An 8,889-nucleotide genomic window follows, 5' to 3' on the forward strand; every position below is an offset into this window, starting at 1 on the left:
CTCAGAAGATGGAAAGATCTCCCATGCTCGTGGATTGGCAGGATTAATATTGTAAAAATGGCCATCTTGCTGAAAGCAATCTACAGATTCTATGCAATCCCTATCAAAATTCCAACTCAATTCTTCACAGACTTAGAAAGAGCAATTTGCAAATTCATCTGGAATAACAAAAAACCCAGGATAGCCAAAACTATTCTCAACAATAAAGGAACCTCTGGTGGAATCACAATCCCGGACCTTAAGCTGTACTACAGAGCAATTGTGATAAAAACTACATGGTACTGGTACAGTGACAGGCAGGTAGATCAATGGAATAGAATTGAAGACCCAGAAATGAATCCACAAACCTATGGCCACTTGATCTTTGTCAAAGGAGCTAAAACCAGCCAGTGGAAAAAAGACAGTATTTTCAACAAATGGTGCTGGCTCAACTGGCCATTAGCATGTAGAAGAATGCAAATTGATCCATTCCTATCTCCTTGTACAAAGCTCAAGTCCAGTGGATCAAGGACCTCCAAATAAAACCAGATACACTGAAATTAATAGAAAGGAAAATGTGGAAGAGCCTCAAGCACATAGGCACAGGGCGAAACTTCCTGAACAGAACACCAACAGCTTATGCTCTAGGATCAAGAATTGACACCCACGGAAGGAGTTGCAGAGACTAACTATGGAACAGAAACTAAAGGAAGGACAAGCCAGCCTAATATAGCTATCTCCTGAGAGGCTCTGACAGTACCTGACTAATCCAGATGTAGAGGCTCACAGCCATCCATTGAACTGAGTACAGGGTCCCCAATGAAGGAGTTAGAGAAAGGACCAAAGGAGCTGAAGGGTTTGCAGCCCCATAGGATGAACAACAATATGAACTAACTAGTATCCTCAGAGCTCCCAGGGACTCAACCACTAACCAAGGACTATACATGGTGGGACTGATTGTTCTGGCAGCATGTGTATAGTAAAGAATTGGAAAGTCAATCATCAATGGGAGGAGAGGCCCTTGGCCCGGTGAAGGTTCTGTGCCCCAGTGTAGGGGAATGCCAGGGCCAATAAGTGGTAGAGGGTGGGGTGGCAAGCATGGGGAGGGGGGAGGCAACAGATGTTTGTTCTTGTTGTTTTTGTTTGTTTGTTTGTCTGTCTGTTTGTTTTTTGGAGGAGAAACTGTGAAAGGAGAAATCATATGACATGTAAATAAAGAAAATATCTAATTAAAAAAAAGAATTGACAAATGGGACCTCAAGAAGTTGCAAAGCTTCTGTAAGGCAAAGGACACTGTCAATAGGACAAAATGGCAACCAACAGATTGGGAAAAGATCTTTACCAATCCTATATCTGATAGAGGGCTAATATCCAATATATACAAAGAACTCAAGAAGTTGGACTTCAGAGAACCAAATAACCCTATTAAAAATGGGGTACAGAGCCAAACAAAGAATTCTCAACTGAGGAATACTGAATGGCTGAGAAGCACCTAAAGAAATGTTCAACATCCTTAGTCATCAGGGAAATGCAAATCAAAACAACCCTAGATTCCACCTCACACCAGTCAGAATGGCTAAGATAAAAAACTCAGGTTCTGTGTCCCAGTGTAGGGGAATGCGAGGGCCAGAAAGTGGGAGAGGGCGGGGTGGCAGGCATGGGGGAGTGGGAGGCAACAGGGGTTTGTTTTTGTTGTTTTTGTTTGTTTCTTTGTTTTTTGGAGGGGAAACTGGGAATGGAGAAATTTACATGTAAATAAAGAAAATATCTAATAAAAAAAATAAAATCTCAAAAAAAAAAAAAAACCTCAGGTGACAGCAGATGCTGGAAAGAGGAGCACTCCTTCATTGCTGGTGGGATTGCAAGCTGGTACAAACACTCTGGAAATCAGTTTGGTGGTTCCTCTGGAAATTGTACCTAGTACTACCAGAGGACCCAGCTATACCACTCCTGGGCAGATACCCAGAAGATGCTCCAACATGTAATAAGGACCCATGCTCCATCCACCATGTTCATAGCAGCGTTATTTATAACAGCCACAAACTGGAAAGAACCCATATGTCCCTCAACAGAGGAATGGGCACAGAAAATGTGGTACATCTACACAATGGAGTACTACTCAGCTATTAAAAACAATGAATTTATGGAATTCTTAGGGCAATGGATGGATCTGGAGAATATCATCCTGAGTGAGGTAACCCAATCACAAAAGAACACATATGGTATGCACTCTCTGATAAGTGGATATTAGCCCAGAAGTTTGGAATACAGGAAGAACAATCCACAAACCACAAGAAACTCAAGAAGGAAGACCAAAGAGTGGATACTTCATTCCTTCTTAGAAGGGAGTACAAAATACCCATGGAAGGAGTTGCAGAGACAAAGTTTGGAGCAAAGACTGAAGGAAGGACAATCCAGAGAGTGTCCCATCTGGGGATCCTTCCCATATACAGTTACCAAACCCAGACACTATTTTGGATGTCAACAAGTGCTGGCTGACAGAAGCCGGATATAGCTGTCTCCTGAGAAGCTCTGCCAGGGCTCGACTAATACAGAAGTGAAGGCTCACAGCTAACCATTGGACTGAGCACAGGGTCCCAATGAAGGAATTAGAGAAAGGACCCAAGGAGTTGAAGGGGTTTGTAGTCCCATCGGAGGAAGAACAATATGAACTAACCAGTACCCCCAGAGCTCCCAGGGACTAAACCACCAACCAAAGAGTAGACATGGTGGGACTCATGGCTCCAGCCATATATATATAGCAGAGAATGACCTAGTTAGTCATCAGTGAGAGGAGAGGCCTTTGGTTCTGTGAAGGCTCTATGCCCCAGTGTAGGGGAATGCCAGGGCCAGGTAGTGGGAGAGTGTGGGTTGGTGAGCAGAGGGCGGGGGGGGGAGGGGAGGGAATAGGGTTTTTTTTGGAGAGGAAATCAGGAAAAGGGATATCATTTGCAATGTAAATGAAGAAAATATCTAAAAAGAAAAAAAAAAAGAAGCATGCTCTTTGGGAAGCACTTGAGCATGTTCAAACTGTGTTTGATTGTGGAAAGCAGCCGTTGAGCTTGAAGAGCCTGAAGATGCTAGAATCATGCTGAGCCGAGTGGTAGAGTGCTGTCCCATCAGTGTAGAGCTCTGGCCTGTTTTGGCAAGACTAGAAACTTACGAAAATGCTCACAAGGTCTTAAATAAAGCACGTGAGACCATTCCTACAGATCAGCACATCTGGATCACAGCTGCCAAGTTTGAGGAGGTCAATGGGAACACTCAGATGGTGGAGATCACTGACTGAGCCATCAATTCTCTTCAGGCCAATGGTGTAGAGATCAGTTGAAAACAGTGGATCTAGGATGCTGATGAGTGTGACAGGGCAGGGACTGTGGCCACGTGCCAGGCTGTCATGTGTGCTGTAATCAGTATGAGGATTGAGGAGGAAGATTGCAAATACACCTGGATGGAAGACATTGACAGTTGTGTGGCCCACAATGCCCTGAAGTGTGTGTGAGCCATATATGCCTATGCCCTGCAAGTCTTCCCCAGCAAGAAAAGTGTGTGGTTACGAGGTGCATACTTTGAGAAGACCATGGTTATCTTTCTAGGGGATGTAGAAATGGTCATAATTGGAAAAGGGAAGAATAGCTAGAATTGATTGCATAGCCATAATCTCATTTCGTAGAAATCTTTTAAATTTTAGTCATAATTTCTTACTTTGTTACAGAATTTATTTTGATGCAAAATCGTTTTCATTGGTACAAATATCCTGACTCATATCCTGGCTTTAGATTGTATGCCATTCGAAAACTATCCTCTCAAATCTGTTTTCTCAAAGTAAATAGCCTGGTTTGGCTATGAAACTATATGTAGTTTTTAACCCCTTCAGATATCTGAGAATGACCCACATGAACTGAAAATATATAGGAAGCCTAACACCACTTCCAGAACTCAGACAAATTGTAGAGACAACTGCCTACTTATACGGCCCCAGTAAGTCAGGAAGATGGTGCATGTCTTCAGCCTTCTGGCCCAGGATCATCTGACAGACCTAGAGAAACAGGATACTAAGGACTAGTTTACTCTGTCCCACCAGAATCAAGCTGTCCTAAACCTGTAATTATGTCCTTTCTTTGGACAGTATTATATCTGTAGGTGAAAAGAGGCAATTCTTGTCTGGTGGCTGTCTTGCCACAACTGGAGTAACTCATAGATGCTCAATTTGTTCTTTGAATCCAAGACAGGGAAAGCTGTCAGGAGCAGACTAGTCTCAACAACAAGTGAATAAATAATATTAAATGTCACATTCTGTGGATTCCTGACATTTTGGAAAAAAAATTACCTACATAAAGTAATCTGGACTGTTTTCCGTTAACTACTCTCAGCAATTTCTAATGAAAATCCCTGAAAATACCCCAATAATAAAATCAGAGCCACAAATTTGCTATTTGGCCCTTAACTCACAGGCTTAATCATCTCAGATCTGTTTATAACAGTTATAGAAGGACTGGGTCTAAGCCCTGTACTTTTAAAATTTTTGTATCAATAGAAGAAATTTGTACCAATGAAAACCTTGATTTTGCATCAAAATAAAATCTGTACCAAAGAAGGAAATTATGACTAAAATTAAAAAGATTTCAACCAAATGAGATTATGGCTAAACAAACAATTCTAGCTATTCTTCCCTGTTCCAATTATGACCATTTCTACATCCCCTAGAAAGACAATCTATAATAACTACCTCCAGCCCCAGGGCCAGTTCTACTCTGTTGCCCAGGCATGGTGCAGACCCTGCTCTCTGGAGTGCAGCACTTGGCAAGGAGTAGGGCCAGCAAAGATATTATTCTTTAATGTTCTTTTGTGTGTGTGTATCTTATTTGACTTGGACCTAGAGTAATAGTGTTTTTGTGAAAGGGTTTGGTAGAGATTCTCATGTTCTAATTTTAGGCAACAGTTTTAGAGGGATGGTGACCTTCTTTAAAGTTTGGGTAGAATTCATCAATAAATGCATCTGGGCCAATAACCAAAGAGCAAACATTGGCTGGACCTAGGCCTCTTTCACATATGGAGCAGATATACAGCTTGGTATTCATGTGGGTCTCCCAACTACTAGAGGGAAGGCTCTCCATTCTGTTGCCTGCCTGTGGATCCCATTCCTCTAACTGGGCTGTCTTGTCTGACTTCAGTAGGGAGGATGCACCTAGTCCTGCAGTGAGTTGATGTGCCAGGGTAGGCCGATACCCAAGGGAGAAGGCCTACCTCTTCTCAGAGGAGAAGGGGGCGCTGATAGAGGGGGAAATACTATTTGAAGGGGGGACTGGAAGGAGAGGGGGGCCTGATATTGGGATCTAAAGCGAATAAATAAATTAATGAAAAAAATGCATGTGGACAATTTTTTTTCTGTTAGGAGGTTTTATTTTATTTATTATGGTTTGTTTATTTTTGAGAATTCCATAGATGTATACAATGAAGTATGATATCATCCCACACTTCCTCCTCCAGTTCCCTTGTATCCCCCAACCTGTCCTCCCAATGTTTGTTTGTTCATTTGTTCCTCTTGGGAAGACGCTAGGTTCAATTAGATCTACCTACAAGTACATGGATGTAGACCATCCACTCGAGGATGGGAAACCCAGTAGTAGTCACACCTATGATTTTCCCTCTCCCAGAAGGTATGAATGTTTAAGAGCTCCTCACTAAGGGTCCAGGTCTGAAAAGTACCTTTCCCTGTCTATGACAGGATTTTGACTGGCTTGATCTTATGTAGATATTTGTAATTTCTGTGAACTGATGAGAACAATAGCCATGTCATGGATAGAAAAGAGGATTTCATAGCATCTCTCCCCATCTTCCAGCTCTTTGAGATGTTCCCTGAATGTTGGCATGAAGGGATTTGATAATCCTGCCCTATATAAGATTGAACACTCAATTTATTGTTCTTAGTACTTTGACCAATTATACATTTTTGCATTGATCTCTGCTCAGTACAAAAAGAGGCCTGTCTAACCCATGTGCAGAGCAGGTTAGCTCTATGGGTATAACCAATAATATTTAGAAGGCCATTTGACACTGTGATTATTGAGCAAACCAACAAGAGCAGGTTTTCCCCTATGGCCCCAGTCATGAGCTATTTATTTACCAGGGTTATAGTACCATAGCTGAAATTCTCTCCTGCAGAACAGACATCTAGTCAAACCAGAAAATTATTACTTATCCTAGCAGTAGTAATACCACTATTACACCAAGTGATACATCTTTTCTGGAAGGTCAATATTGTAACATGCAAAATCTAGTACTGGATAAAACCACTGATATTTTTTCTCTCCTGTCATCCTGCATAATATATTCAAGCACTATAAAAGCTATTCAGTAGGGAGTAAGTTTTCTTATCATTTTGAGATTAATTTCTCTGTTTCCTATAGCCAATATGTGTAGTATTTTCAGCAACAGCACATTACCATGCAGTTATGGTGAGTAACCAAGGACAATGTCAGTTAACTAGTGTTTGTTTTGAGACCTTTGTTCTCAATAAGCATAGGGAGGTATCTTAGGCCTTGCACTGTTATTTAATAATCATGTCTTCTGGGAGTGGCATTGTTCACCTATATAAGGTAATTCTAGTTGAACTCTTTTTAAAGTTGTTCTTTGAAATTATCTTATTAGCTAGTAGGTTTTAATATAGTTTATTTGTCATAGATCCTCAGTTTTGACTAATCCACCTACTACCTCTTTCTCTTCCTCATTTTCCTGTTCCCATTCCCCATCTAATTCTTAAAACACAGGTATACCCTCACTTCTTTCATGTCACATGTGTCCCATGATTCCTTTGATTATATTTTAAAGATAGGTTGTGGGATAGTAGACTTCAATATATCTTTTTACATGACTGTTCTTTGTATTAGCTCTCTCTACTAAACTCTGATTTCCCCATGTTTCTTCATGTTTGTCTTAGTGTTCAATTGCTGTGGAGAGACACCATGGCCATGACGACTCTTATAAAGGAAAGCATATAATTGGGGTTTGCTTTAAGTTCCAGAGGTTTAGTCCATTGTCATCATGGCAGTGAGCAGGGTGACATGCTCACTAAGCAGATATTGTTATGGAGAAGTAGTTGACAGTTCTATATCTGGATCCACAGGTAGTAGGGAGAGAGATAGCCTGGCTTGGGTTTTTGAAACCTCATAGCCCACACCCAGTGAAACACTTCTTCCAATAAGGCCACATCTAATTCCTCCCAAGTAGTGGCACTCCCTGATGACTAAGCATTCAAACATATGAGCCAATGTGGGCCATTCTTATTCAAACTACCACAATGTTTAAAAGTTTTTCCATTCCTAGTTGTATTCTCCCCTCTTTTAACCTACAATTTACTATTCTCTCTCTATTAATGTGTCTTCCTCCTCAAGGTCAATTTCTGGCTTTTACTTCTGCTCCATACACACAAAACAAAATATTTAAAAGTAAGACCCTCATAGAAGAGAGAATATTTGACAGTTTTCTTATGAGATCTGATTTGCTCACTTCAATTAATTGTGTACCATCCATTTACCAACAAAAGTCATTATTTCATTTTTTTCTTTTTTCTTTTTTTTTGATTTTTTTGTGACAGGGTTTCTCTGTGTAGCCCTGGCACTCACTCTGTAGACCAGGCTGGCCTTGAACTCAGAAATCCGTCTGCCTCTGCCTCCCAAGTGCTGGGATTAAAGGCATACGCCACCACCGCCTGGCTCATTTTTCTTTACAGGTGACTAATATTGTACTATTTCTGTCCATATACATCTATCTATCTATCTGTCTATCTATCTATCTATCTATCTATCTATCTATCTATCTATCTATCTATCTATCTATCTATCTAATCTTATTTTTCTCACCCGCCCACTTGTTGATGGATATCTATCTATCTATCTATCTATCTATCTATCTATCTATCTATCATCTTAATTTTCTTACCCATCTAAATGTTGATGAATATCTATTTTGATTCCATTTTCTAGCTATTGTGAGTTCAGCCTTGATGAACATGGATGTGTAAGTGTTTCTATAGTAGGATATAAAGTCTTTTGGTTATATGCACAAGGGTTGTATAAATGGGTCATATATAAATTCTATTTCTGGTTATTTTAAAAGGATTTATTTATTTTTATGTGAATGGGTCATTGCCTGCATGGATGTATGTGTATCGCAAGTGCCTGGCTCTTGTAGAGGCCATAAGAGGTTGTTGGATCCCTTTGAACTGGAGATAAAGATAGTTGTGAGCTACCACATAGGAGCAGGGAACTGAATCAAGTCTTCCACAAGAGTAACAAGTGCTCTTGACAGGGAGAAGAAAGCAGATCTCAGAGGAAGATGCTGTTGATATACCAAGTGAGAACAAAAACTACCTCCCATATTAAAGACTATTAAGTGAGCTTTATTTACCCTGCATAGGACTGACTCTCTAAAGTGAGATTTGAGAGTGTAGTGTGCACTAACTTTTCAGGCCTTCTTTTATAGGGGAAATGTATAAACTGGGGATTTTGTAAAATAAGGATTTTTGAAAGCAAATTTTATAGAAGCAGATGGTAAATTAGATTATTTGACAGATCATCTTGGCAGAACATCTCAAGGCTCCTTCACAGAAGACCTTATCTTATCAGGGCAGACTACGTGTGTGAGTCAAGCTCCATTCCAGAAACAGAACATCTCAGGATTCCTTGGCAGAATACCATTTTATCAGGGTAGAGTATACTGAGTCAAACTTTAATTTTGTAACAAATAGAATCAACTTATTCTGACCTTACAACAAAATGGCTTTTTACCTTAAGATGGAATTAAAATGGTCTGTCAGTCCAACCAGGAAACATAACAGATCAACATCTGTTTTGAAGATGAAGGGACCAACAGCCCTAGAATGCAAACAGTCTCTAAAAATTGGAAAAG

Source organism: Mastomys coucha, unplaced genomic scaffold, assembly GCF_008632895.1.
Source record: "Mastomys coucha isolate ucsf_1 unplaced genomic scaffold, UCSF_Mcou_1 pScaffold9, whole genome shotgun sequence".
In the NCBI taxonomy this organism is placed as follows: domain Eukaryota; kingdom Metazoa; phylum Chordata; class Mammalia; order Rodentia; family Muridae; genus Mastomys; species Mastomys coucha.